Here is an 11317-nt window from a genome sequence, read left to right as displayed (position 1 = left end):
CATAGTTATTAAGTGTGTTGCTAGCACCAGGTTTCAACATGTTCATAAATATTGCTCTATCAAAAATGCTGGCATCAATGGCAGGAGTAGTACCTTGAGGATGAAGGTTGCTCTCCATAGTAGCCATCTGATCACCATTCCTTTTGCCAAGGTGATGCTTTTGTATTGCAATTTCTTCTATGAACTTTTGAAGGTTAATCTATAAAACCCAATGTGGTACAATTTCTGTCATTGACAATAGTTCTTTTAAAATATCTTTCTCTAGACCATTACCCTCTGTCATATAAACTTTATATGAAAAGTGCATTCAAATTAACATCTGACATTTTCTGCAAACCATATAGAATATGACTTTCTGATTCTGCTGCAGAATAGTCTCTATGGCACTGTTGTCTTGCCACAGATTGTATTTGCATGGGATGCAGAGGGATACATGTATTTGCATGGGATACCGAGGCATAGGATGACTGTCTTGATGTACCCCATTCATGAAGGGATGTGTTTCTCTATTATTTTGAAGCATTAGGAAGCTAGTCTTTCTCTACTATATGCAGTTAATTTTTCATAGCCACCAAGCACCTTTTACAGACTCAAGCTGCAATGAAATAACAGGGAAATGGATTACGTTTTCCAATACCACATTCATTACAATCTGTTTATCATAACAGTTAACATTTAGCAAATTAAATGCTCAGTGGAACGCAGAGCAATGTCTTTAATCTGTGCAGCTTCAACTCCCACCAGAAGATGATGCTCACAAAGTAGAGTGATTTCCACATAATGCATTGTGTGGCATGGGAACAAGAATATGCATGTGGACGTAAATACAAACATGGGTTTTCAAACAAGAATGTACCTGGCAGGCTTATATTTGTACATACTTTGGACTGTGATTGTGTCTGACTATAAAAATTGCTAGTGAACGTGTCCTTAAATCAATCACAGTGAAGTTCTTGTTGGAAGAAAAAACCAGAGTATACTCCTTTTATACAGTGTGATAAAATGGCACGTGGCAATGTTCTTAAAGTGGTTGCTGCAGCCATGAAAGCAGGAATGGTCCTGATGCCACGTCCAAATTTATTTATTAAGTCAAGCTGTATGACTGATAGTCTTAATACTTATTACATTTGCATATATTCCCTTAGTTAATATGCAGAGGAGAAAAATCTGTCCCAAAGCTTCTGGGTAATAATGGCAATCAGACTGACTTGGCACAGGAGATTCATCATTGCCATCCAGTATCTAAATCAGTGCCCCCAGGCTTTGCCCAGTATCCCCAATGTTGTTATCCTCTCATAACTTCTGAAGTGTGTGTGCTAAATGATACTCAGTCTCTTTTCCTTTGTCCACCCCATCAGGGTCAGTCAAGCAAGGTGCCAGCTAAATAAGGAAGGTGCTTATTTGTTAGCAATGGTCTCAAAAGAGTTGAAGCATAAAGACAGTGTTCTAAATACCCCAGTAGTCACAATCTAGATCACTGTTTAACACAACTGGCCTCATATCCATAATCCTTAGGTGGAAGCTCTTATCTTCCTCCTTCAGCTGCACCATATTACCTGCTTTAAATGTTGATTTGTCATAGATATGGTTTCTATTGATAAACTTTCTCAAAGGCTTTTGTACAGATATGTTTCCTAAAATACTATGCAATCCCAGAGGAAAGCACTAGTTTAACAACTAATAGAAGTGTTGTGGTTGCAAAATAAAACTGTGATTATTTTAATGGCTTGGAGATAATGAAGGGAGTTTTCAGTGTAATTCATGGGTATAAAAGGACAGATTTCTTAATTTGTGTTAAGAGAAACTATTACACCTTGCAGTCAGTGTCCCACAATGAAAGCATTTGGTGCACAGGACCTCAGACTGGAAGTCATAACAGCAGAATTTCTGTCCCAGATTCATGGCTTGGTGTGACTGTGTGACAGTCATCTAATTTTCAGAGTCTCAAAATAATGAGCTTTGCTTTCTATCTGAATCTGCCTTGAAAGCTACAGAGGAAGCTTGGCTCACAGCTTGGTCATTAAAGGTATCCCAAGTTAAACAGCAGTATTTCTTTATGCTTATAAGGTATATGTCATAAAGACATGGCTCGTTGATATTTTGTATTTTCGACATAAAGAACTGACATTCCCAGAGTGGAGCAGCTTATTCAGTAGACAAGTGACAGTGAAAGCCTCGTGGCTCAGGGTATGTCTTTCAAATGCTAGCACAATGATTTTGATATTATCTAAACATTTCAGAACCTTAGGGATTCTGTACGTACAGCTTATTTCTCATTCATCAGTTTTAAGCCTCAAACTGAGATAGATATAGACTGTGTAGCAAAACACAAATGCAAGGAACTCAAGGGTATTGGTTGGCTAATTGTGATAACTTTTAAAACGGTACTGCCCCAACTTTTCCCTTTTGCCCCTTTATTAGAATTAAACATCCTGTAAAAGGGCAGCAGAGCAGGATTTGCTGTCCTAGGACTTTAATACTGGTATGTTTGCTTAAGCTACTTGGTAGATTGGCTGTTGGGAAGCAAGTCCATGTCTACAGTTTGTAGACAGCATTTAATTTACCACAGTGGGTCAGTGGCTGCTTAGAAGACTAGGAAGTCATGATTTTCAGAGTGTGGATTACATTGATAGTTTGGGTATTTGAAAGAGACAGGGAAGAGTCAACAAGGCATTACACTTAAATTTGCCATGAAGAAGAGAGGCCTAGAACTAAACTGGGTACTGAAAGCTGGCTACCCATGACAGGCTGGGATTCAGATGGAGATACCATTCCCAGCTTCAAGTAGATTGGTCAAAGGACTTACTACTTTACCCTGTCCCTGGCATTATACAGGTTTTGTGTGAAATTTCCATCCCTTAGTATAAGAGACTGTGCTGGTGGAAATGGAGATTTTGGAGGCTTGTGAATAGAGAAGGACTGCAGCTGTAAACAGGCCACTCAGAGGATGGTTTGAGTTGGGCTATTGAGTGAAGCCTTCCAGGTTATTTTAGCTTGAATTTTAAGATGGAGGGGGGAGTACTCACATCATAATACTTTATTCTTTGACAAAAAAGAGATTTGAAAAAAAAAAAATCTGTGCAATAGCTGGACTGGGAATATTAGGTCAGTGATAGTTCCAAAATGCCTTCTGAGCCTTTAATGGAAAGGAAGATGATGATGATGACTGCTATTATTTCAAAATCTGGGTGTTAAGTTTACCACTATTTATTATTCTTTATGCAATATAGGTCTGAACTTAAAACTAACATTCTCTACAAGCTTAAGTCTCCTTGATGCAGGAGAGATGAAGGAATCTCTATGCTTTTTTTATCAACATCTGCTTTGATTCTGGTTTTGTTTCTGTTTGTTTCTGTTTGGTGTTGCTGTGCTCAGATCCTTCACACTGCAAATGTTTTAGCTTTCTGAGGGTAGATAGATTCCTTTGTGTTTGACAGAAATAAAGACAGCAAATTAAATTCCAGCAGAGAATAACTGCTTTGCTCCTCTCCCAAACTGCTTTCCAGACTTCAGTCTTACAAGTGAAAATACTAAGAAATAAACCTGTCTGACAGTGGTGTTGAGTAAGAATCCACAGGTCAGAGATTTGGTGATAGGCCTTGGTCTAAAGTATTACAAGATTAAGGTTCTTTTGCTTTATTAATTTCCAAATAATTTTAGATTCAGCATATCTCTTGGGTTGTTCTTTACCTATCTTTTAGTTAAAAACAGATAGAAAGAAATGCAAAGAAGAAATGTCTGAAATTTTCCAGATCTGTTTGGTTCAAGTTGCATTTTAAATTAAAAATTAGGCTACAGAAGCTGTATTGGTATTTGATCCAAAGCAATTTGCCTTAAGTAGTTCTCAATGAAGGGGAAAAAAAATCTATCATTGCATGTAATTTTGCTCTTCAGTTTGTCTATGTAAACAGTTAAATCTAACCCTACATTCATCCATCTAACCCTACATTCTTTCAGCAATTTCACTTTTAAAATCTCTCCCCAACAACACAACTTACCTTCTCCTACAGGTTGTGGGTTTTTTGTTTTTTTTTTTTTGGTTTTTTTTTTTTTTTCATTTCTTCACTCTCCTTTCCCAGGGTCGATGGGACAAGAATGGGCAGAAGAGCCACTCAATTCTTTCAAGAATGAAGGGAAGAAAATGCCTTGAACCACAGACTATTTCTATTCTTTTAAGGTAGGAATAATATCAAATCTTGAAAAGGGGGATCACAGAAAAGGCAACCAATCTGAGGAATATATTTTTACAGCTAGCCATGGACATTGCATACTATTAGTGATTGCTCAGCATTTTCCTCACTGTTTACCTTTGAGACCTGGCACACTTTATGCATTATGCTGGCTTATGTTACCCTTTCCAGCTAGGTAAAGGTATTTTTCTACCAGTAGAGACAGAAGGGAAAAGTCTCCCTACTGCTGAAGCATCTTGTTCCCGTTGTTGTTGTTGTTGTTATTTGCTGATAAACATTCTAGTCTGTTGTCAGTACTATTATTCACAACAAAAAGTTGAAGCAGCATTATAATGCACTTATGCAAAGCATTTCAGGTTCATAAATTGTTATTATTTTTATGGAAAACCTTATTCTAGGCATTATCTATATCTTATCGGGGAATACAATGTTACCTATTGAAATGATGAGCTGTGTTTAATTAACAAAGATGGCTTTATGTTTTCTGTGTGAACCTATGTATATGTGCATGTAAATATTATTAGATATGAATGACCCTGCATAACCTGCCAAAGAAGAATCGGTTATTGAAATTGTTTAAACAATTACTTAGGTCAGGCAGATACATATGCCCACACACCCTGTCACACATGCACAGCAAGACACTCCCTTTGAGGAAGCATGGATTTCTTGCACATATGGTCTGCAATAGACTTAGACAAATAAAAACTTTCTTGACTTCCTGTGTTAGGGACAGAGAACACATCTGTGCACAGTGGTATGTGTGGCAGCCACTACTTGAAATGAAGGGGCTGAAAATACAGGCAGTGTGATAGAGTGGACAAGTGTTTTGTACAGGGCTGCCTGCAGTAGTGGCAAAGCTGGAAACAGAACCAGATCTCTGAATGATTAATTCTATACATCCTCCTCCATACTACCCTGTCTACCAGACAGAAAAAAGGAATAGGCCATGATGGTGGAAGGCAGAGAAGGAAAATTCAAACTTCATCTCTGCTCAGAAGAAAACTACCTTGGTTTGCAGAGTCTGTTTGTTCCCTTTACATAGATCCCAGCAACAAAAGTGTTAAACCAGCATTCAGAACCCTCATTCCTCCTGGGATCTGGAACGTAACAACAGATGCCAAGGTTATCTTTGTCCTGTCTCTTCAGTGAGGCTCTAGAGCAAGCACAAACAGAATGCTGCTCTTTTCCCTTTTTACTGTCAACACCAACAATAATCAGAGTTTCTTACTGTGATTCATTTAAATTATAAAGAAGAAAGGTAGTAGTACTACCTAGTTTAAAAGTAAATCAGAGTCTTTTTAGCACAAATGAAGGCTGATCACTGAGTTTAAATCTTTTTTTTTTCCTAAAGGATTTCTAGAAGACTATGCTGTCCTGACCCCACTCATACTGGCTTGGAGTCAGTAGCATTTACCACAGCTGAGGTTGAAAACCATGACACAAAATCCCTGAGCTGTTCAAAATCACCTCATAGCTGAACCTTTACACAGTGTAGTTTCTCTGCTTCCTTTATTTGTCTGTGCCAAGTTGGTATAAATCACCATAATCCTGGTTTAATAAATTGTAATGATTCTGATGCAAACACAAGGCAGTGCTGCCCAGTAGATAGATGATGAAATTAGGACTATGAAAGCCTGAGGTCTCTAATACACCACTGATTTGTGGAGTGACCATGGTCATATTGCTATTCTTTGCCTCAGTTTCCCCATTTGCAAATCAGAGGCAATTTGTTCACTTTGCATTTTCTCACCATGGATGTGAATGGTGGTCTGTGATGTAAACAAGGTGGATTCTGGCTTTTAATTTTTTTCCCTGTGTTTTTGGCCCTCATCCTTGACATCCTTTGTATGCTGTGCCATCATTTCCACTCTGCACTTTTCATAGAAGACTAAATGGGAGAGGACTCCTTCCTTGATGGTAGCCCACGTGCATTAGTCAAGACACAAAGTCGACAGAAAAAGCAGGGAGGTGAAGATCCAGGCCATTCATCCTGACAGATGACAGCAGAAAAAAATGTGTCTCACTTTTGCCCTACTATTTACTCAAGCAGAAAACAAAACAATAGAGATGGGAAAAGATCTGAAAGAGCTGTCACAGAACAAGTGCACCATGCCAATAATTTCAAGGATTAAGGACCCCAAGCTTTATGTCCTGACACAATAGCCAGGGCCATCCTGTTCGCTGGGTTCATGGATTAGAGGGATGTTTCATATGATTCTGGTTTTCTTTTCAACTCTGGTTGAACAAACATAGCCTGTGTGCTTGCAAATCCCTTGTTAGCCATGCAAAAAGTCAATACAGTTTCCCTTTCACTACACTCTGTGATTTTGCCTTTGGAAAATGTTGCAGTTGCTCTGTCTGGATGCCTTCATAGAATCAGCATGACTTTGTGTCTGGTTTAAACAGTGTGATGAAGGATGGTGGGAGCCCAGAAGAGGGGCCTGGAGTCAGTATAGTTGCATTGAGTTGGTGACACTGAGAGACCGACCTGAGATACACTTGATTTTCTTGTCTAAGCTGCTGTCTTATGAAGTAGAGTAGTTCACCCTTGAAGTGCACTTTTGCTCAGGCTATCGCTGTGGAAATGGCAGGATTTCGAATCAGTAATGTCACAGATTTTATTTTAAAGACATCTTTATGTTACAAATGAAAAAATGTATTACTTTAGTGCTGTGGAACGTTTATCTGGGTTTGGGTCAAGCAGAGGTTTTCCTTTTTCTCACATCCAGGCCAGCAGGCTGCTAACAAGCTCTGTCCCATCCAGTTCCTGTGCCACCTCAGGGAGGGGATCCCTTTCCAGCACTAAATGGGAGCAGTGAGCATGTTCCTGCAAAGATCGAATGTGTGTCTCCTTTGACATAATCCTGGGACCAGCATCAAATGCTACCTGTCTAGAGAAGGGTAAACTTCTCTTTTAAACTCACAGTTCAAAATTTCAGTGAGGAGGAAAGGGGGCGGGGAGGAAATGTGTCGTGTAGCCAAAGTCTTCCTAGTAAGAAGGATTCCAATATATGTTTGAGTGCTTTTCGTCTGTGTTGCCCCATAATCCATTTATCTCTGTTTTCTCATACCAGCTATTTAGCCATTACATTTATCTTGTTTCAGTGAGGGTATTTAGATTAGCATTAAAATTCCAATGCACCTGGGTAATGTCTCAGGGTTGTAAGTGTGGTGCAGTCTTTGTATTTGCACACAGAACAAGCCCTTTAAAGAGAGGGATGTCTGTCAATTGATGTTACTGTGAAGGCTACTAGTTGTTCTTACAGGCCTCTACCTGAAGTATCAGCAGTGTTAGTTTCCTCCTTGTAGTTGTCCTTGAGAGACACTGTTCAAGGGAAGAACAGAGCTCAGTCCTTGCTCTCTGGGGCAGTTTGCTGAGGATGCATTGGCAGTGGGGAATATTTATGCATTCAGCCTGAGATGTCTCTGCATTGGATTCAAAGCAATAACTCTGTGATGAAAGATTTGCTCCCTCTGGTAACATGGGTCTTCACAGGAAGGGCTGAGTTCACTTCCTAATGAAACGATTGGCCCTGCTACATACTTTAAGCTCTCATGTTCATGTGTCATCTTAGACTAACTGCAGTTATTAGGTTGGCTGCTAGTAACATAACAGTCCATTACATGCCTTTTTTAATACAGCTGGGGCACAAGCAGGAAGGCAGACTTCCTGCTTTTGAGACAAGCAGGAAGATGGGGCATTTCAGGAGACAAATGTTTGCTATTTGCAAAATGCATAGCATATGGGCATCTGTAAAGTCACCTGCTGACAGCAGTGAGATACAAAGTCCTCTCCTGATACAGAGGAAATGCTGGTTTCTCACAGATAGCCTGAGTAAGGTTTGATGGATTTTTATCCGTATCAGCTAAATGGTGGAGGTTTGTTTTTTGAGCATTTTTGGAAAGATATCTGCTTTTATTTAGGTGGATTTTCAGAAAAGCTCAACAGCTTTTGAAAACTGGGTCATGTATGTAAGTGTGCTTTCACTTAAAGTCCTCATTTCGCCATGGTTTGACTTGCAGTTGCCTGCTACTGTGGATGGGGTGGCCATGTCAATGCTAAGTTTATATCACAACAGACCTGACTCTGTTGCAAGCAGAAAAGACCTACATTTGTGCATTCCCTGCAATCTTGTCAACTCATTTTTAGTGCTCCACAGTGTCCATAAGCAACTGTATAATCTTTCTAAGGATAGCAGGAGTGGTATCTAACAGTGCAGATAAAAAATATGATCCATAAGTTCTCGCAGAGGCACTAATGCAGCAGAAGGGTAAAACCAGGTTTGGTTTGTGCTGCTGGTGGATCTGCCTGATGGATGAACCTGTCCTGCTAAGCACTCATCTGCCTTCCCTATGCAAGATCCTGGAACGGAATAGCTATTCTAGATTGGCAGATTGATATTCCTGGGTTCAGAGATGAACCAGCAAGTCCCCAATATACTTAAAGGTACTTGAGCTGGTTCTTAGAAGCATTGTTTCAGGAGCAGAGAAAGGCAAACAACTCTTACAGACCTTACAGGTCAGGAGAGATCATGGTTACAATGATTAACTGCCTGCCTACCTACACTGATCCTGTGTTCTGCCTCTTTTGCATGGAGATGTACGTATACGCTTGCACACATTTTGCACTCTGGTAAGTCTCTAAATTAAAAATTAGCATTTCAGCTCTGAGGTCAACCCCAGGCCTTGCTTTCAGTTAGTCTCACAGATGGCTATTCTTATCATGCAAGGAATCTTTTTGTTTGGTTGGTTTTTTGAGGGGTGGGAATACCAATGAATAAAATTTCAATTCTTTTTTTCTCCTTGATGCTATTCAGCCTGGGTAAGATGAGGTTTTGTGCCTAAATGGGTTCAATGGTTTTGGCAGGATGCCACAAATTTTATCACCCTGCTCTCCATCAGAGAGGAAAACCATACATCTCTTTTCTGCCCAAGCTGGATTTCAGATTTGAGAATTCCCGGCTGTCCATTGTGCTCTGAGATGACGGTCACGTTCCTCTCTCCTGGGGATTTCAAGAAGCGGAGGGCTGCTCGGGATCATCGCTGCAAACTTCCGGTCCCCATCTGGAAGGCAGCGAGCCTCCTTTTGTGTGTATTCATCTCTCTGAAATGAAGGAGGTTTTTCCATCTGCCCTTGAGAGGTTAGTGTGGAGGGAACAAAGTTTAGGGTTAAACTTCCTTTGTGTCATCTGGCAATTGGAGACAAAATATGTTTGATCTTTTCTCAATTTACAGATTGAGATCTAATCAATTTCTTTTGGCAATTCGTTTGAATTACTTGGTGATATTTTTGATTCAGGTGTAGTATTGAAGTAAAGACAAACTAGATTCTTATGGCTGTCAGTATATTAAAGACAACAAGAACTCTGAAGGTGAAGAAGAAAGAAAACAGAATGATAACCTCTGAAGATTAAAAAAAACCCACAAGATGTCATGACAGCCTGAGAAGGATGAAATTCCCTCTGTACATGGTGTTTCCTCTCTACACAAAGGCAGCACAGTCAGGCCATCTGTGGGTTGGTACCTTCATATGTTTTGTGCGTAACCTCGAGTCTGGACTGGCTTTCCCTCACTTTGGCGGAGTACCTAAGCTGATCTGGGAGTTGTGCCCTAAGCATTAATGAAAACAAAATGGTAATATTAATTCAGTGCAATGGAGGGTGAATGAGACAGATTTCCCCTCTCCTCTATTTGATCTCTTTTTTTTTTTTTTTTAACCAGATGAAGCATTCAGTGATTTACCAGTCCTCTTGCCTCTTCCTTCATATTTTCCTCTCCATTCTTCAGAGAGAAGATGCATGCATACATACAAAATTACACACAGTCGATACACAGTCGATACACACAGTCGATGGCTGCACTGAAAGTCCCTTGCTCAGCCGTGTACCCACCTCACCGGTGCACGGCTTTCCCAGCCCTCAATCCCCAGCAAATTTCATCACCCTGGGAACCAACAGCGACCGACACACGCAACAGGTCGGGCAGGGGCCGCCGCGCCCCCCGTTCCCGGGCTGCCAGCCGGGCGGCCGCGCTGCTCCCGCCTTCCTCGGGGTCGGCTGGGGTTCGCCTGCCCGGCTGGGAAGCGCAGGCCCTTTTTCCTCCCTCTCCCTGGAAGGGGCTCGCTCCGTGCCGGCGCCGAGCGGGTGGTTCCCGCGCCGCTGCCGGCGGGCGGGCGGGGGGCGGTGCCCATCGGCGGCCGCCGCCTGCCGGGGAGCCGCGGTGGCGCGGGCGGCTCGGCTCGGCTCGGCTCGGCTCGGCTCGGCTCGGCTCGGCGGAGCTCTGGAGAGCTGGGCTGCGGCGTCCCGTCCGGGCGGGCACGGAGGCTGCCGCTGCCGCTCCGAGGTAAGCTCGTCTGCGCGTTTAACTTTGCCGGGGTTTTTGCAGCCGGGGCTTTCGCAGCTGTGGCAGCTGGTCATTTCTGCCCTCTGCAGTGGAAATCGCCTTGGGTCCATTTTATTTTTGAGATTATTAATACCCATAAGGACTAGTCGTTCTTTAAAGGGCCATTATGCTGTGGGATATTAGCGCCTCTCTCTTCTTCCCTAATATCCGGAGGCGCTGTCGGTGTTACACCACAATTTTTGCAAGTCTTTATTGAACCCTTATTATTTGCAGGTAGAATAGATTGCAGATGCAGAGAAGTAGGTTTGGAAATGAGCTTCTGGTGCTTGTAAATAGAAGTGCTATATTTCTGTCAGTGGGAAGGGGGAGCAGATTACAACGTTGCTTTTAAAATGAGAGGGAATTCACAGGGGTATATTCTGTGTACCTTCGGACTCAGCAAACTGAGTGAATCTGGTGTGAGGAGTCCGTGTCTACTTGTCCCGAGAGAGCTAAGCCCAGGATGTATGCATTACGGTTGTTCATTCATCAGTGGCTGCAGATAATGCAATTACCAAGTCAGCGGCGCATGGATGCTGCCCTGCGTGTGACATACAGAATACTGTACTTTAGGAAGCCAACACTTAGTGCAGTTTGGATAAAACAGAAGCTTGGAATGGTAGGGTATGAAACCGTTGTGTCTTTAAGTGGAAAGGAGGGTACTGGTTAGCCTAACTCTATTGTTTCTGAATATTTGTATTTTGTGTGCTTCTCTGCAGAGGTGTAAATACCTTTCGCAATTA

The 11317-nt window shown here is 41.7% G+C and overlaps 1 protein-coding gene across 1 annotated transcript in view; it reads left to right on the top strand.

Moving 5' to 3' along the window:
* Positions 1-10495: 10495 nt before the first annotated feature.
* SORBS1 (sorbin and SH3 domain containing 1) overlaps positions 10496-11317 on the top strand; it is a 167213-nt gene continuing 166391 nt past the window's right edge. Inside the window, exon 1 of the mRNA XM_051800769.1 lies at positions 10496-10535. The gene's annotated coding sequence lies outside the window, so the exon portion shown is untranslated. The remainder of the gene's footprint in view (positions 10536-11317) is intronic.

The sequence above is a fragment of the Manacus candei genome, unplaced genomic scaffold (genome assembly GCF_025592945.1).
Source record: "Manacus candei isolate 608988 ecotype Guabito, Panama unplaced genomic scaffold, ASM2559294v1 h1tg000050l, whole genome shotgun sequence".
Lineage (NCBI taxonomy): Eukaryota > Metazoa > Chordata > Aves > Passeriformes > Pipridae > Manacus > Manacus candei.
This window is presented reverse-complemented; position numbering and strand designations above follow the sequence as displayed.